General features: G+C 39.2%; 1 long non-coding RNA gene and 1 pseudogene across 1 annotated transcript in view; both read left to right on the top strand.

The window, feature by feature from the left end:
* Positions 1 to 12402, top strand: part of LOC147357241 (uncharacterized) — a 79531-nt gene that overhangs the window by 36957 nt on the left and 30172 nt on the right. The gene's annotated exons all lie outside the window — the stretch shown is intronic.
* LOC147357243 (olfactory receptor 4C6-like) lies at positions 7167 to 8284 on the top strand (annotated as a pseudogene).

Below are 12402 nucleotides of genomic sequence, written 5' to 3' on the forward strand. Positions count from 1 at the left end.
TATTCTTCAGCTTAGGAACTTCTGTGTTAACTTGAGTTAGAATAAGTTATTTTTTTTTAATTTTATTTTATTTTTAAACTTTACAATATTGTATTAGTTTTGCCAAATATCGAAATGAGTCCACCACAGGTATACCTGTGTTCCCCATCCTGAACCCTCCTCCCTCCTCCCTCCGCATACCCTCCCTCGGGGTCGTCCCAGTGCACCAGCCTCAAGCATCCAGTATCGTGCATCGAACCTGGACTGGCGACTCATTTCATACATGATATTATACATGTTTCAATGCTATTCTCCCAAATCTCCCCACCCTCTCCCTCTCCCACAGAGTCCATAAGACTGATCTATACATCAGTGTCTCTTTTGCTGTCTCGTACACAGGGTTATTGTTACCATCGTTCTAAATTCCATATATATGTGTTAGTATACTGTATTGGTGTTTTTCCTTCTGGCTTACTTCACTCTATATAATAGGTTCCACTTTCATCCATCTCATTAGAACTGATTCAAATGTATTCTTTTTAATGGCTGTGTAATACTCCATTGTGTATATGTACCACAGCTTTCTTATCCATTCATCTGCTGATGGGCATCTAGGTTGCTTCCATGTCCTGGCTATTATAAACAGTGCTGCGATGAACATTGGGGTACACATGTCTCTTTCCCTTCTGGTTTCCTCAGTATGTATGCCCAGCAGTGGGATTGCTGGATCATAAGGCAGTTCTATTTCCAGTTTTTTAAGGAATCTCCACACTGTTCTCCATAGTGGCTGTACTAGTTTTCATTCCCACCAACAGTGTAAGAGGGTTCCCTTTTCTCCACACCCTCTCCAGCATTTATTGCTTGTAGACTTTTGGATCGCAGCCATTCTGACTGGTGTGAAATGGTACCTTATAGTGGTTTTGATTTGCATTTCTCTGATAATGAGTGATGTTGAGCATCTTTTCATGTGTTTGTTAGCCCTCTGCATGTCTTCTTTGGAGAAATGTCTATTTAGTTCTTTGGCCCATTTTTTGATTGGGTCATTTATTTTTCTGGAGTTGAGCTGTAGGTGTTGTTTGTATATTTTAGAGATTAGTTGTTTGTCTGTTGCTTCATTTGCTATTATTTTCTCCCATTCTGAAGGCTGCCTTTTCACCTTGCTAATAGTTTCCTTTGTTGTGCAGAAGCTTTTAAGGTTAATTAGGTCCCATTTGTTTATTTTTGCTTTTATTTCCAATATTCTGGGAGGTGGGTCATAGAGGATCCTGCTGTGATGTATGTCGGAGAGTGTTTTGCCTATGTTCTCCTCTGGGAGTTTTATAGTTTCTGGTCTACGTTGAGATCTTTAATCCATTTTGAGTTTATTTTTGTGTATGGTGTTAGGAAGTGTTCTAGTTTCATTTTTTTGCTTGATCTACTTTTGTATCCTTTTGAGCAAACTGGTAGGGTGTAGTCCATGGGGTTGCTAACAGTCGGATATGACTGAGCGACTTCACTTTCACTTTTCACTTTCATGCATTGGAGAAGGAAATAGCAACCCACTCCAGTGTTCTTGGCTGGAGAATCCCAGTGACAGGGGAGCCTGGTGGTCTGCCGTCTATGGGGTCACACAGAGTCGGACACGACTGAAGCGACTTAGCAGGCAGGCAGGAGCAAACTTAAAAATTAAATGAATATCTCTCTTAGAAATGAAAATTGCTAAACAAACTAAAACGTGTATTTCAAAAAACAGCACTCAGGTAGCAAGAAAGGAAGTGGGTAATGTACTGAGAAATAGTTACTAGGGATTTATTCCATGTCCTTTACTCCAATTTCACTTTCTCTGCTTCTCCCTCCCTCCTCTGCCCCCTTTCTATTTCTCACCTCTCTCTCCATGTGACTTTGCATCTGTATCTCTCACTCTCTCCATTTCTTTTTTTTCTTTCTTTCTTTCTTTCTTTCTTTCTTTTTCCCACAGTCCAAGACTTTTCTCTCTTATTCTTGGCTTCTAATCTCTGTTCAGGGAAAAAAAAGTACTACCTTTTTTTCTTAAAATATATTATATTTAGTCCATAATATGTTGAATTCATGGTTTTAAGGATGAAACTAATTTTAATATTTCTCTATATGTCAAAACATAAGTACTGCATTTAGTTGTAATTAGATCTACATATAGGAATGACTGTAGTGATGGCGATGCTGGTGGTTTAGTGACATTAATGGAGGCAATTAAGGGGAACCCTGCATAAACACAAATAAGCTATTGTAGACTTTAATTTTTTTAAATAACAGCATTATTGTCACTTTCATTCTGAAAATTTCTACTGAAGTTAGTTGCACTCTACTAGCTAGTCCTTAGTTTTACGAAAAGAGAAAGTACCTAGGAAGATATTTGTATGAAGAGACTGTTTTGAGTTCCTTAAGTGATAAATCTAATTAAATTGAATACTCACAGAGTTCTATAAGCTATGAATTCACTGAATACATATAAAATTGAAAAAACAAGTGCAAGCACCAGAACCGTCTAGGTACTCCAGTGTTCCCTGGAGAATGTATATATTCATATACCAAATAGAATTGAGAAAAAAAAGCTAAGCCACAGTGTCAGGTTTCCTAGAATTTAAATTTAAGCCATACTACTCACTAAGTCTGAGACCTCAAGGAAATGACAAGCTCTATAAATAATAAATGCTAATTATTATTATTACAGTTATTAGAAACAGGTATATTTATGAATTCACAAAGTAATTCTCACTATCATTTACCTATGAAACTGGTTTAAATGTTTGTTGAAAGTTTTTCTGAATTATTTCCTAACATACAATGTATTCTCATAGGATATAAGTTACAGAAATAAAAAACCTCCCTGATATAATATTGTTGAGAATAAATATTTTGAAAGAAGAATATATGAATATCTATTCAGTTTAAAATGTTTATACCCTTTGATTCTTCAATTCCATTGTAAACATGTTTCTTTCTTGAAGAAACAGCATATACATTACATATAATCACAAGATTTAACTGCACTTTTGTTAAAATAGCAGAAAATCGAAATAAGGTAAATCTTCCTACAGTGACATGGCTTGGTATCAATGATAATTTTTCTCATTAAAATGTAAACTACAGTGTGTATGTGTACCTATTGTATAATTATATTGTTCAAATGCATGTATAAATATGCAAATTCAACATTTCTAAATATAAATGTACATGGTAAAGAGTAAATTACATGGCTAAAATAGTTATATGGGCTTCCCTGGTGGCTTAATGGTAAACAATCTGCCTGCCAAGCAAGAGACACAGGTTCAATCTTTGGGTCAGGAATATACCCTGGACAAGGCAATGGCAACCCACTCCAGTGTTCTTGCCTGGGAAATTCCATGGACAGAAGAGCCTTGGGGGCTACAGTCCATGGGATTGAAAAAGGGCTGGACACGACTTAGAGACTAAACAACAAAAGAAATAGTTACATAGCTAAAAAGTGTTGCAGAAATAAACTCTTGAACTGGTGTGTGTGAGCCAAGACCCTTGATCTATCTTTTATTTACATGTCTCCTCACTCTACCTTTGGGCCTTGGTCCACATTGTTCCCTCTTCTGGAAACAGACCTATCCATCCTGTCTCTTAGCCATGGTCTAGCTTTGAGGCTTACAATTTCTTTGATATTTTATTTTCTTTCATGTATTACTTTCACAATGATTCTTATTTTAATGATTTTTAAAATTTATCAACCCTGCCTTTATGTAAAGAAATGAATCACATCTGATCAACTTACAAAATATTTGCTGTCAACTTAAATAATTAGGGAAAAGTGAGGGAAGTAGACAGGCAAAGAAAAAGAAGAGCATTAATTTAAACTGTCTCTGTCTTCATTTTACCTCCTTATTGACCCACTGTGAAAGGAAATATCAGGAAGGTAATGGGTTGTGTGATGCAACCCCAGGAATGTCAAGGTACTCTCTAATTCTTGGTTTGGGCTGAAGCATGTCTATGAATACAAATGTAGACAGGACAAAGCATCATTGTGCCTGGTTTACAGAGAAATATCACCAGACTCTGATGGCAGATTTGTTCTCAAACCCAGAGATGAGCTGGCACCAGCATGCCCTGCACCCCATGGCTCAGTGCAGCTTCCTTCCAGCTGATAAAATGCCTTGGATTATGTTTATACAAACACAATCTTTCTAATTTTTTAAGAACTTGCAGAAAGTGAAAGAAGTAACAGTCCTTAAACATGTCCCTAAGGACATAAGAAAAAATACAAAATAAGCATGAAGGAATAATATAAAGTAAAATGTGCTTAGTTGCTCAGTCATGTCCAGATCTTTGCAACCCCATGGACTTATAGCCTGCTAGACTCCTCTGTTCATGGGGATTCTCCAGGCAAGAACATTGGAGTGGATTGTCATGCCCTCCTCTAAGGGACCTTCCCAACCCAGGAATCAAATTCAGATCTCCCTCATTTCAGGCAGATTCTTTACTGTCTGAACCACCAGGGAAGTCCAAGAATACTGGAGAGTATAGCCTATCCCTTCTCCAGGGGAACTTCTGGACCCAGGAATCAAACTGGGGTCTCCTGCATTGCAGGTGAATTCTTTACTAGCTAAGCTACAAGGGAAGCCCTATGAAATAAATATGTTAAAAATGTTTTATGAGTAAGTGAAATAAGTATTCAGGCTGGTGAAGGTGAGGGCAACTTTGGGGAAATGTAGCAGGTAGGACACCTGATAACGGTTGGTAAAAAGGGAACGGACAAAGGCAGTAAGCAACCCTAGAACTTACAAACATAAGGATGTGATCAGGAAAAAAGTTTTTCTGTGCGTATTACCTCCTTGGACCTTCACAACATCTCTATAATGCAGGAAGTGAGTACGGGGGCTGGGAATTATAGGATTCAATAATAGGACTTTGGATTACTCATATGCCTGTCAAGAAACTGCAAGGACGTTAACACGGGTTCTCTAAGGCTCAGTTGCTACTTCAGAAAATCCACACAGTTAAAATGCTTACATCATTTGGTTGTTTGTGATGACTGAGAAACACCAAAACAGAAGCTTTGCACATTTCCCTCAAGTAATAAGCAATACACCCCTATACACCCATATGGCTGCCGTCTACGGAGTCGCACAGAGTCGGACATGACTGAAGCAATGCAGCAGCAGCAGCAGCAGCATACAGCATCTATAGTTTCTTGTTTACTAATTGCACTGGTGCAGAAATTGAGTCTCGAGGAAGCTGAGGTTGTGTTCGAAGCAGTAAACAGACGGCAGTGACTTAAGAGTTATTGAGCAATAACGTGAGGAAACAGGAACACTGAATAAAGAAGGGAGGGGTGCTGATGACAGGAGTTGAATGTCAGGTAGGAGTCGCTCTGGTAATAGGACAAAAGGGGTACTAGATATTATTTAGAGCAGGGGCTTTTTTTTTTTTTTTTCCTTTTTTTTTTTTTTTTAACATGAAACAAATCACCTCTCTAAGGAAATCTTGCCGAGAGGCACAGTCAATGAACACAATTAAGGGTAACTGTTTGTATATGAAGAGGACAGTTTCCCTCCCATTGCCTCTCATGAGTGGACCATCCTTACACTAAAAAGGAGGAGACTGAGGCTCAGAGGTGCCAGTACCATGCTCAAGTGATAGGCTAGATTAGTGATACAACCTGGAACAAAACACACTTCATTTCCTGACTCCCGGGCCAGTGTTTCTTATAATTCACAAGGGTACTTGCAAGAAATATTTCAGCTCTTGGGCTGGGAGGGAGAGGATGAGATTAATGAATGTATAAAATGGCACTTCCATAGTCTCCTGTGGACGCTTTGCATTTTCTGTAATGGGTAGTGGTGGAGCTGCTGTTGTACAGCCAGAGTAATCTTTCATCATTTGCCAAGAATTATAGTCCAAATGTCAATTTGGAGTTATGCTGCTTGCAAAATTCCTAAAATAAGGCAGCCAGCTTCCCTGAAGAATCCCAATAATAGGAAGCATATTTTCATTGTAACTTTTTCCCCTAGGTTGCAACAACTCTCCTGAAACACCACATAAATCTGTTCTCATTTCACGCAGTGGAAACAGTGGTTAAGAATTTGAGCTGTGTGATCAAAATGCCAGCTTCATAGCAAGCAGGTTATATAATCTTATGCAAGAGAGTTAACATTCCAACATTTCAATTTATCTTCTTTAAAATGGGAGTAATAATGGTACATAGTTCATATGGTATCATATGAGGCTTAAATGAGGCAATGTGTATCTTGGAACCTTGCCTAGCAGCATAGTTAGTGAACCTAAAAACTAATTATTGAATTGTCCCTATTGCATTCTAGAATTCTTAACTCTATTTAGGGAACAGAGAAAACTGAAAGGAATGACTAGGACTGATTCAAGTTTGAGTAGATTATATTGTGGCCTGGATCTTTGCTGTATTGTCATGCTTTGTGATCTTCATTAACAAGCAACATATTATTCAGAGATTATAGTTTTAGATGTATTTCACTAACTTAATATTTATAAGTAAAGCACTTAATTACTAAAGAATCATCATAACATTTGAAAAAAGCAAAGAAAGAATAAGCTACTTCATATTTATTTGGAGATAAAGCAGGATTATATAGTATATTGTAATATACTTAGCACAGTGATTGGTAAATGATAAAATCACAATGTAATGACCAGAGGAGAAATATTGGTATTTGAGGGCACTGATTCTGGAGTCAGAAAATATGGTCCATATTCTGGCTTCACCAGTCACTTGCTGTACCACCTTGGCTATGTTGCCTCAAGTCTGTGAGAATCAGTTCCCTCATCTGTAACATAGAGTCACTTATGGTGTTATTCTACTGCCTGGAGTGGGTAGGTGCTGATAATCAACAATAACAGTAAAAGGGAGAAATGCATTTCACATGGAAACACCATTTAAAAAGAGAAGGGAAAAGCCTGGGGAGAACCTAGCACTAAAGAAGCAGCTCTCTTTTAAGCTCTTTATTTAGCAGGTTATTAACAGGCAAACGCTGGATAATGAATAAATGGGAAAAAAAAAAAAAGACACAAAAAACAAAACAGACAAAAAAACCCATCAGTTCCCTGAGATCCTGGAAATACTTGAAGTCAAGTAATCACTGGTCGTAAATGATGCGCTCCTTTTTCAGGTCTTCTAACTCTTAGCTGGTGCTCCTATCAGCACCTGACACACGGGACATCAAAACAGTGAGATGGAATTCATGCTTTGGAGCATTACATGGTCTCCAGAGCTGCAGAGAATACTCTCTGTCATGTTTCTAATCATGTATGTGTCCCATCATTTTGGGAAACCTCCTCACTGTGGTAACCATGGCTATGAGTCAGAGTCTGAGATCGCCTATGTATTTTTTCCTTACCTCCTTGTCCCTTTTGGATGTTACTATCTCTTCCATCATTGCCCCCAAATTGATTGTGGACTCCCTTTCTGAGAGCACTACCATCTCCCTGGAAATGGTACTACCATGGTCCAGCTCTTCGCTGAGCAGTTCTTTGGTGGAGTGTGCATCATCCTTCTCACCATGATGGTCTATGACCTCTCTGTGGCCATCTGTAAGACTCTTCACTACATGACCATCATGAGGCCTCAGATGTGCTGCCTTTTATTGGGAGGGGCCTGGGTCGGGGGGATTTTTCCATGCCATAGTACAACTTCATGTATCAAGTACCCTTCTGTGGTTCCCAATACAATAGACCACTTTATGTGTGATTTGTTCCCACTGTTGAAACTGGCCTGCACTGACATCCACATCCTGGGCCTCTTAGTCATCCTCAACAGTTGGGTGATGTGTGTGGCCATCTTCCTCATCCTCATCACTTCCTATTTGGTCATTCTCTGCTCCCTGAAGTCCTGCATCTCTGAAAGTGAAAGTGAAGTCATTCAGTCATGTTCGACTCTTTGTGACCCCATGGACCCCCAGCCTACCAGGCTCCTCTGTCCATGGGATTTTCCAGGCAATGGTACTGGAGTGGGTTGCCATTTCCTTCTCTAGGGGATCTTCCCAACCCAGGGATCAAACCCGGGTCCCCTGTATTGCAGACAGACACTTTACCCTCTGAGCCATCAGGGAAGTCCTGAAGCTCTGAAGGGCAGCATAAAGCCCTCTCCACCTGTGGCTCCCAACTCACTGTGGTCATCATGTTTTTTGTGCCTTGTATGTTTTTGTATTACCCCATAGACAAGGTGATGGCCATGTCTGATTCCATCATCACACCCATGTTAAATCCCTTGATCTACACCCTGAGGAATACGGAGGTGAAAGATGCCATGAGAAAACTGTGGATGAGACAGGGGAGTTTCATTGGCAAGTGACTGTCAAGCTCAGAATGTCATGTGTTTCTGTTAAAGAGAACTCTGTTCTTTCAGAAATATGGGGGTAATAAACTATCCATGCTCCACTAACAACCGGAGAAATTTCTTTAAAATATAAATCTGATTTTTTATTTATAGTGTTTGCAATTTAAGGATTATGATACTCTTATTGCTTTCTATTCTTTAGCTTCCCATTGCCTTCCTATTTTTTCACTTTTCCTATTTATTTTTTAATTATAATTACATGATGTATCAGAAAATACCTCAATAGCTTAAATAAAAATGCAAATAAATGCAATTATTTTAAAAGAAATAAGATGAGAAAGGAGAATTGATGGAAAAGTTCATTCCAACAAAATTGTCAAATTTCTTGCTATTATTCCTATTATTATTTTTATTTTTAATTCATTTCCATTAACATAATTCCAAATGGATTTTGATAGTTCTGTCACAAAGCTGGATAACAAACTATCATTATCAGTACATCAATATTAGAACAAACTTCATTATCAGTAATGAGAAAATATAACCATCTCTCAGCAGAACTACTTCCATATAGGAATGTTTTCTGATGAATTATTTTTTGTGAAAAAGTGAACTTTTTATAACCAAAGTTTAGTATCAAGTTTAGATGTTTTTCTAGGACTCATTCTTAAGTGACCCCCTGACTTTTGAAAGTGCAGTGTACACAGTTTTTAAATCTTAATGAACCATTTTATTTATTGTTTACTGATTATTTAGAATATCCTTGCCTTTTACTAGAATTTTCTGGTTAATCTTTCTACTTCCTGTAAATCTCCAATCACATCTTGAGTGCCTCACCTGACCCCTTGGTGTGCATCAGGACTTCCCTGGAGGCTCAAATGGTAAAGTGTCTGCCTACAATGCGGGAGACCTGGGTTCAATCCGTGAGTCAGGAAGATCCTCTAGAGAAAAAAAATGGCACCCCACTCCAGTACTCTTGCCTGGAAAATCCCATGGACAGAGGAGCATGGTAGTCTGCAGTCCATGGGGTCGCAAAGAATCTGACACCACTGAGTGACTTCACTTCACTTCTTAGATTTATGAAAGATTTTGCTTTTCTCTCTATCAAAACAAGCCTTCATCCTACTTAGGTGACTACTTCTCTCCAACTTCTGGTACTAGATGAAGTGTCATTATTTTAGAGAGCCTTCCTCTGTGACTCTATTCAATGGTCCTTGTATTCTCACCATTTTTCTCTATGTCAATGTTTTCATTTTCTTAGTAACAATGACCAAAAGCAAGTATATTTCATATAATTATCCTCTGGCTTTTATTACTTTCCATGCCGGTCTAGACTGGACAAGTCTCCAGGAAGGGATTTTTTTTTTAATTTTTTATTTATTTTTGACTGTGCTGGGTCTTCATTGCCTCATGAGTATTTCTCTAGTAGTGGCAAGCAGGGGCTACTCTCTAGTGCCTTTGTGTAGGCTTCCCATTGTGGTGACTTCTTTTGTCGTAGAGCATGGATCCTAGAGCTTGTGGGCCTCAATAGATTCAGTTCACAGGCTCTAGAGCACAGACTAAATAGTTGTGGTACCCGGGCTTGGTTGCTCTGTGGCATGTGTGACTTTCGCAGATCAGGAACACATGTCTCCTGCATTGGTAGGTGGATTCTTTACCACTGAGATACTAAGGAAGCCCAGAAGGGATTTTTATTTGTCCTTCCCATGGATTCATTTTTCAATAAATATCTAATGGATGGATATAAAACACAAGAGCCTATATTTTTCAAATAGCCCAATTCAGATGTTTGAGGCATAAAAAGAAACAAACTCTAAAATTAAAAGTAACTGAAACAAAAAGGCAAAAAGTGAACATTATAATAAAGTTAATGGAAATGGAAGGCTGTGATTATTTCATGGGAGATACTTCATATTGGGCAGTCAGAAAAGGATTCTATTAGTGTGTGTCTTTTAAACTGATTAGAATTCTGTTGATATTACCTTAGAAAAAAGTTATGAGCTATATTAATATTTTAATACCAATGAGCTGAGTAGTTGCAAAAATGGTCAGAAGGAAACAGTCATGTGAGGATTAGTGAGATGAAGATTCTAGAGAAAGAAAACTCTAATTCAAGAAATATCATGGTGTTTTTGAGGAAATGTAAAATAACAAAGTGAATGTAACATAGGGATCCAGGCAGAAAGAGGCCAGAAGTAAGATCAAAAAGTATGAGGAACTCAGATCATGCATACAGTGCTGACACCTTTGAGGTTTTATTCAAGCATGGGTAAATAATTTCCCCAGTATATTAAATTTGAGTAAACAACAAGAAAAAATAATGAAAGTTATCTTTGGATTATGTCTGGTTTACTTAAGACGACACCACCCTAATGGAAGAAGTAAAGAGGAACTAAAGAGCCTCTTGTTGACAGTGAAAGAGGAGAGTGAAAAAAGCTCTCTTAGAACTCAACATTGAAAAAAAGAAGATCTTGGCATCTGGTCCCATCACTTAATGGAAAATGTATGGAGAGAAAATGGAAACAGTGACAGACTTTGTTTTCTTGGGCTCCAAAATCACTGCAGATGGTGACTGCAGCCATGAAATTAAAAGATGCTTGTTCCTTGGAAGGAAAGTTATTACAAATCTAGAGAGCATATTAAAAATCAGAGATGTCACTTTGGCGACAAAGGTATGTGTAGTCAAAGCTATGGTTTATCTTATAGTCATGTATGGATGTGAGAGTTGGACCATAAAGATTGAGTGCCAGAAACTTGATGCTTTTGAACTTTGGTGTTGGAGAAAACTCTTGAGTGTTTCTGGGACAGCAAAGAGATCAAACCAATCAATCCTAAAGGAAATAAGTCCTGAATATTCATTAGAAGAATTGATGCTGAAGCTGAAGCTCCAATATTTTGACCTCCTAATGCAAGAAGCTGACTCATTGGAAAAGACCCTGATGCCGGGAAAAATTGAGGGCAGGAGGAGAAGCGGGTAACAGGATGAGATGGTTGAATGGCATCATCAACTCAATGGACATGAGTTAGAGTGAACTCTGGGAGATAGTAAAGGACAAGGAAGCCTGACATGGGTTACAAAGAGTCGAACAGGACTGAGTGACTGAACAATAACAACTTAAGAACCAGTAACACTTAATGTCGGAGAAGGCAATGGCACCCCACTCTAGTACTCTTGCCTGGAAAATCCCATGGATGGAGGAGCCTGGTAGGCCATGCGGTCGCTAAGAGTCGGACACGACTGAGCGACTTCACTTTCACTTTTCACTTTCATGTATTGGAGAAGGAAATGGCAACCCACTCCAGTGTTCTTGCCTGGAGAATCCCAGGGATGGAGGAGCCTGGTGGGCTGCCATCTATGGGGTCGCACGGAATCGGACACGACTGAAGCGACTTAGCAGCAGCAGCAGCAGCAACACTTAATGTAATCCTTATAAAACCAGGGACGTCCCTGGTAGCTCAGCTGGTAAGGAATTTGCCTGCAATGCAGGAGACCCCAGTTCAATTACTGGGTTGGGAAGTCCTGGAGAAGGAATAGGCTACCCACTCCAGTATTTTCTTGGGCTTCGCTGGTGGCTCAGCTGGTAAGGAATCTGTCTGCAATGCAGGAGACCCCCAGTTCAATTCCTGGGTTGGGACAATCCCCTGGAGAAGGTATAAGCTACCACTCCAATATTCTTGGGCTTCCCTAGTGGTAAAGAATTAGCCTGCAGTGCAGGAGACCTGGCTTAAATGCTTAGGTTGGAGAGGTCCCCTGGAGGAGGCCATGGCAACCCACTCCAGTATTCTTTTTTTTTTTTTAGATTTTTTTTAAATTTTATTTTATTTTTAAACTTTACAATATTGTATTAGTTTTGCCAAATATCGAAATGAATCCGCCACAGGTATACCCGCGTTCCCCATCCTGAACCCTCCACCCTCCTCCCTCCCCTACCCTCCCTCTGGGTCATCCCAGTGCACCAGCCCCAAGCATCCAGTACTGAGCATCGAACCTGGACTGGCGACTCATTTCATACATGATATTATACATGTTTCAATGCTATTCTCCCAAATCTCCCCACCCTCTCCCTCTCCCACAGAGTCCAAAAGACTGATCTACACATCGGTGTCTCTTTTGCTGTCTCGTATACAGGGTT

Source organism: Bos grunniens, chromosome 15 (genome assembly GCF_055505025.1).
Source record: "Bos grunniens cultivar Pamir isolate PY7600 chromosome 15, Bosgru_T2T1.0, whole genome shotgun sequence".
In the NCBI taxonomy this organism is placed as follows: domain Eukaryota; kingdom Metazoa; phylum Chordata; class Mammalia; order Artiodactyla; family Bovidae; genus Bos; species Bos grunniens.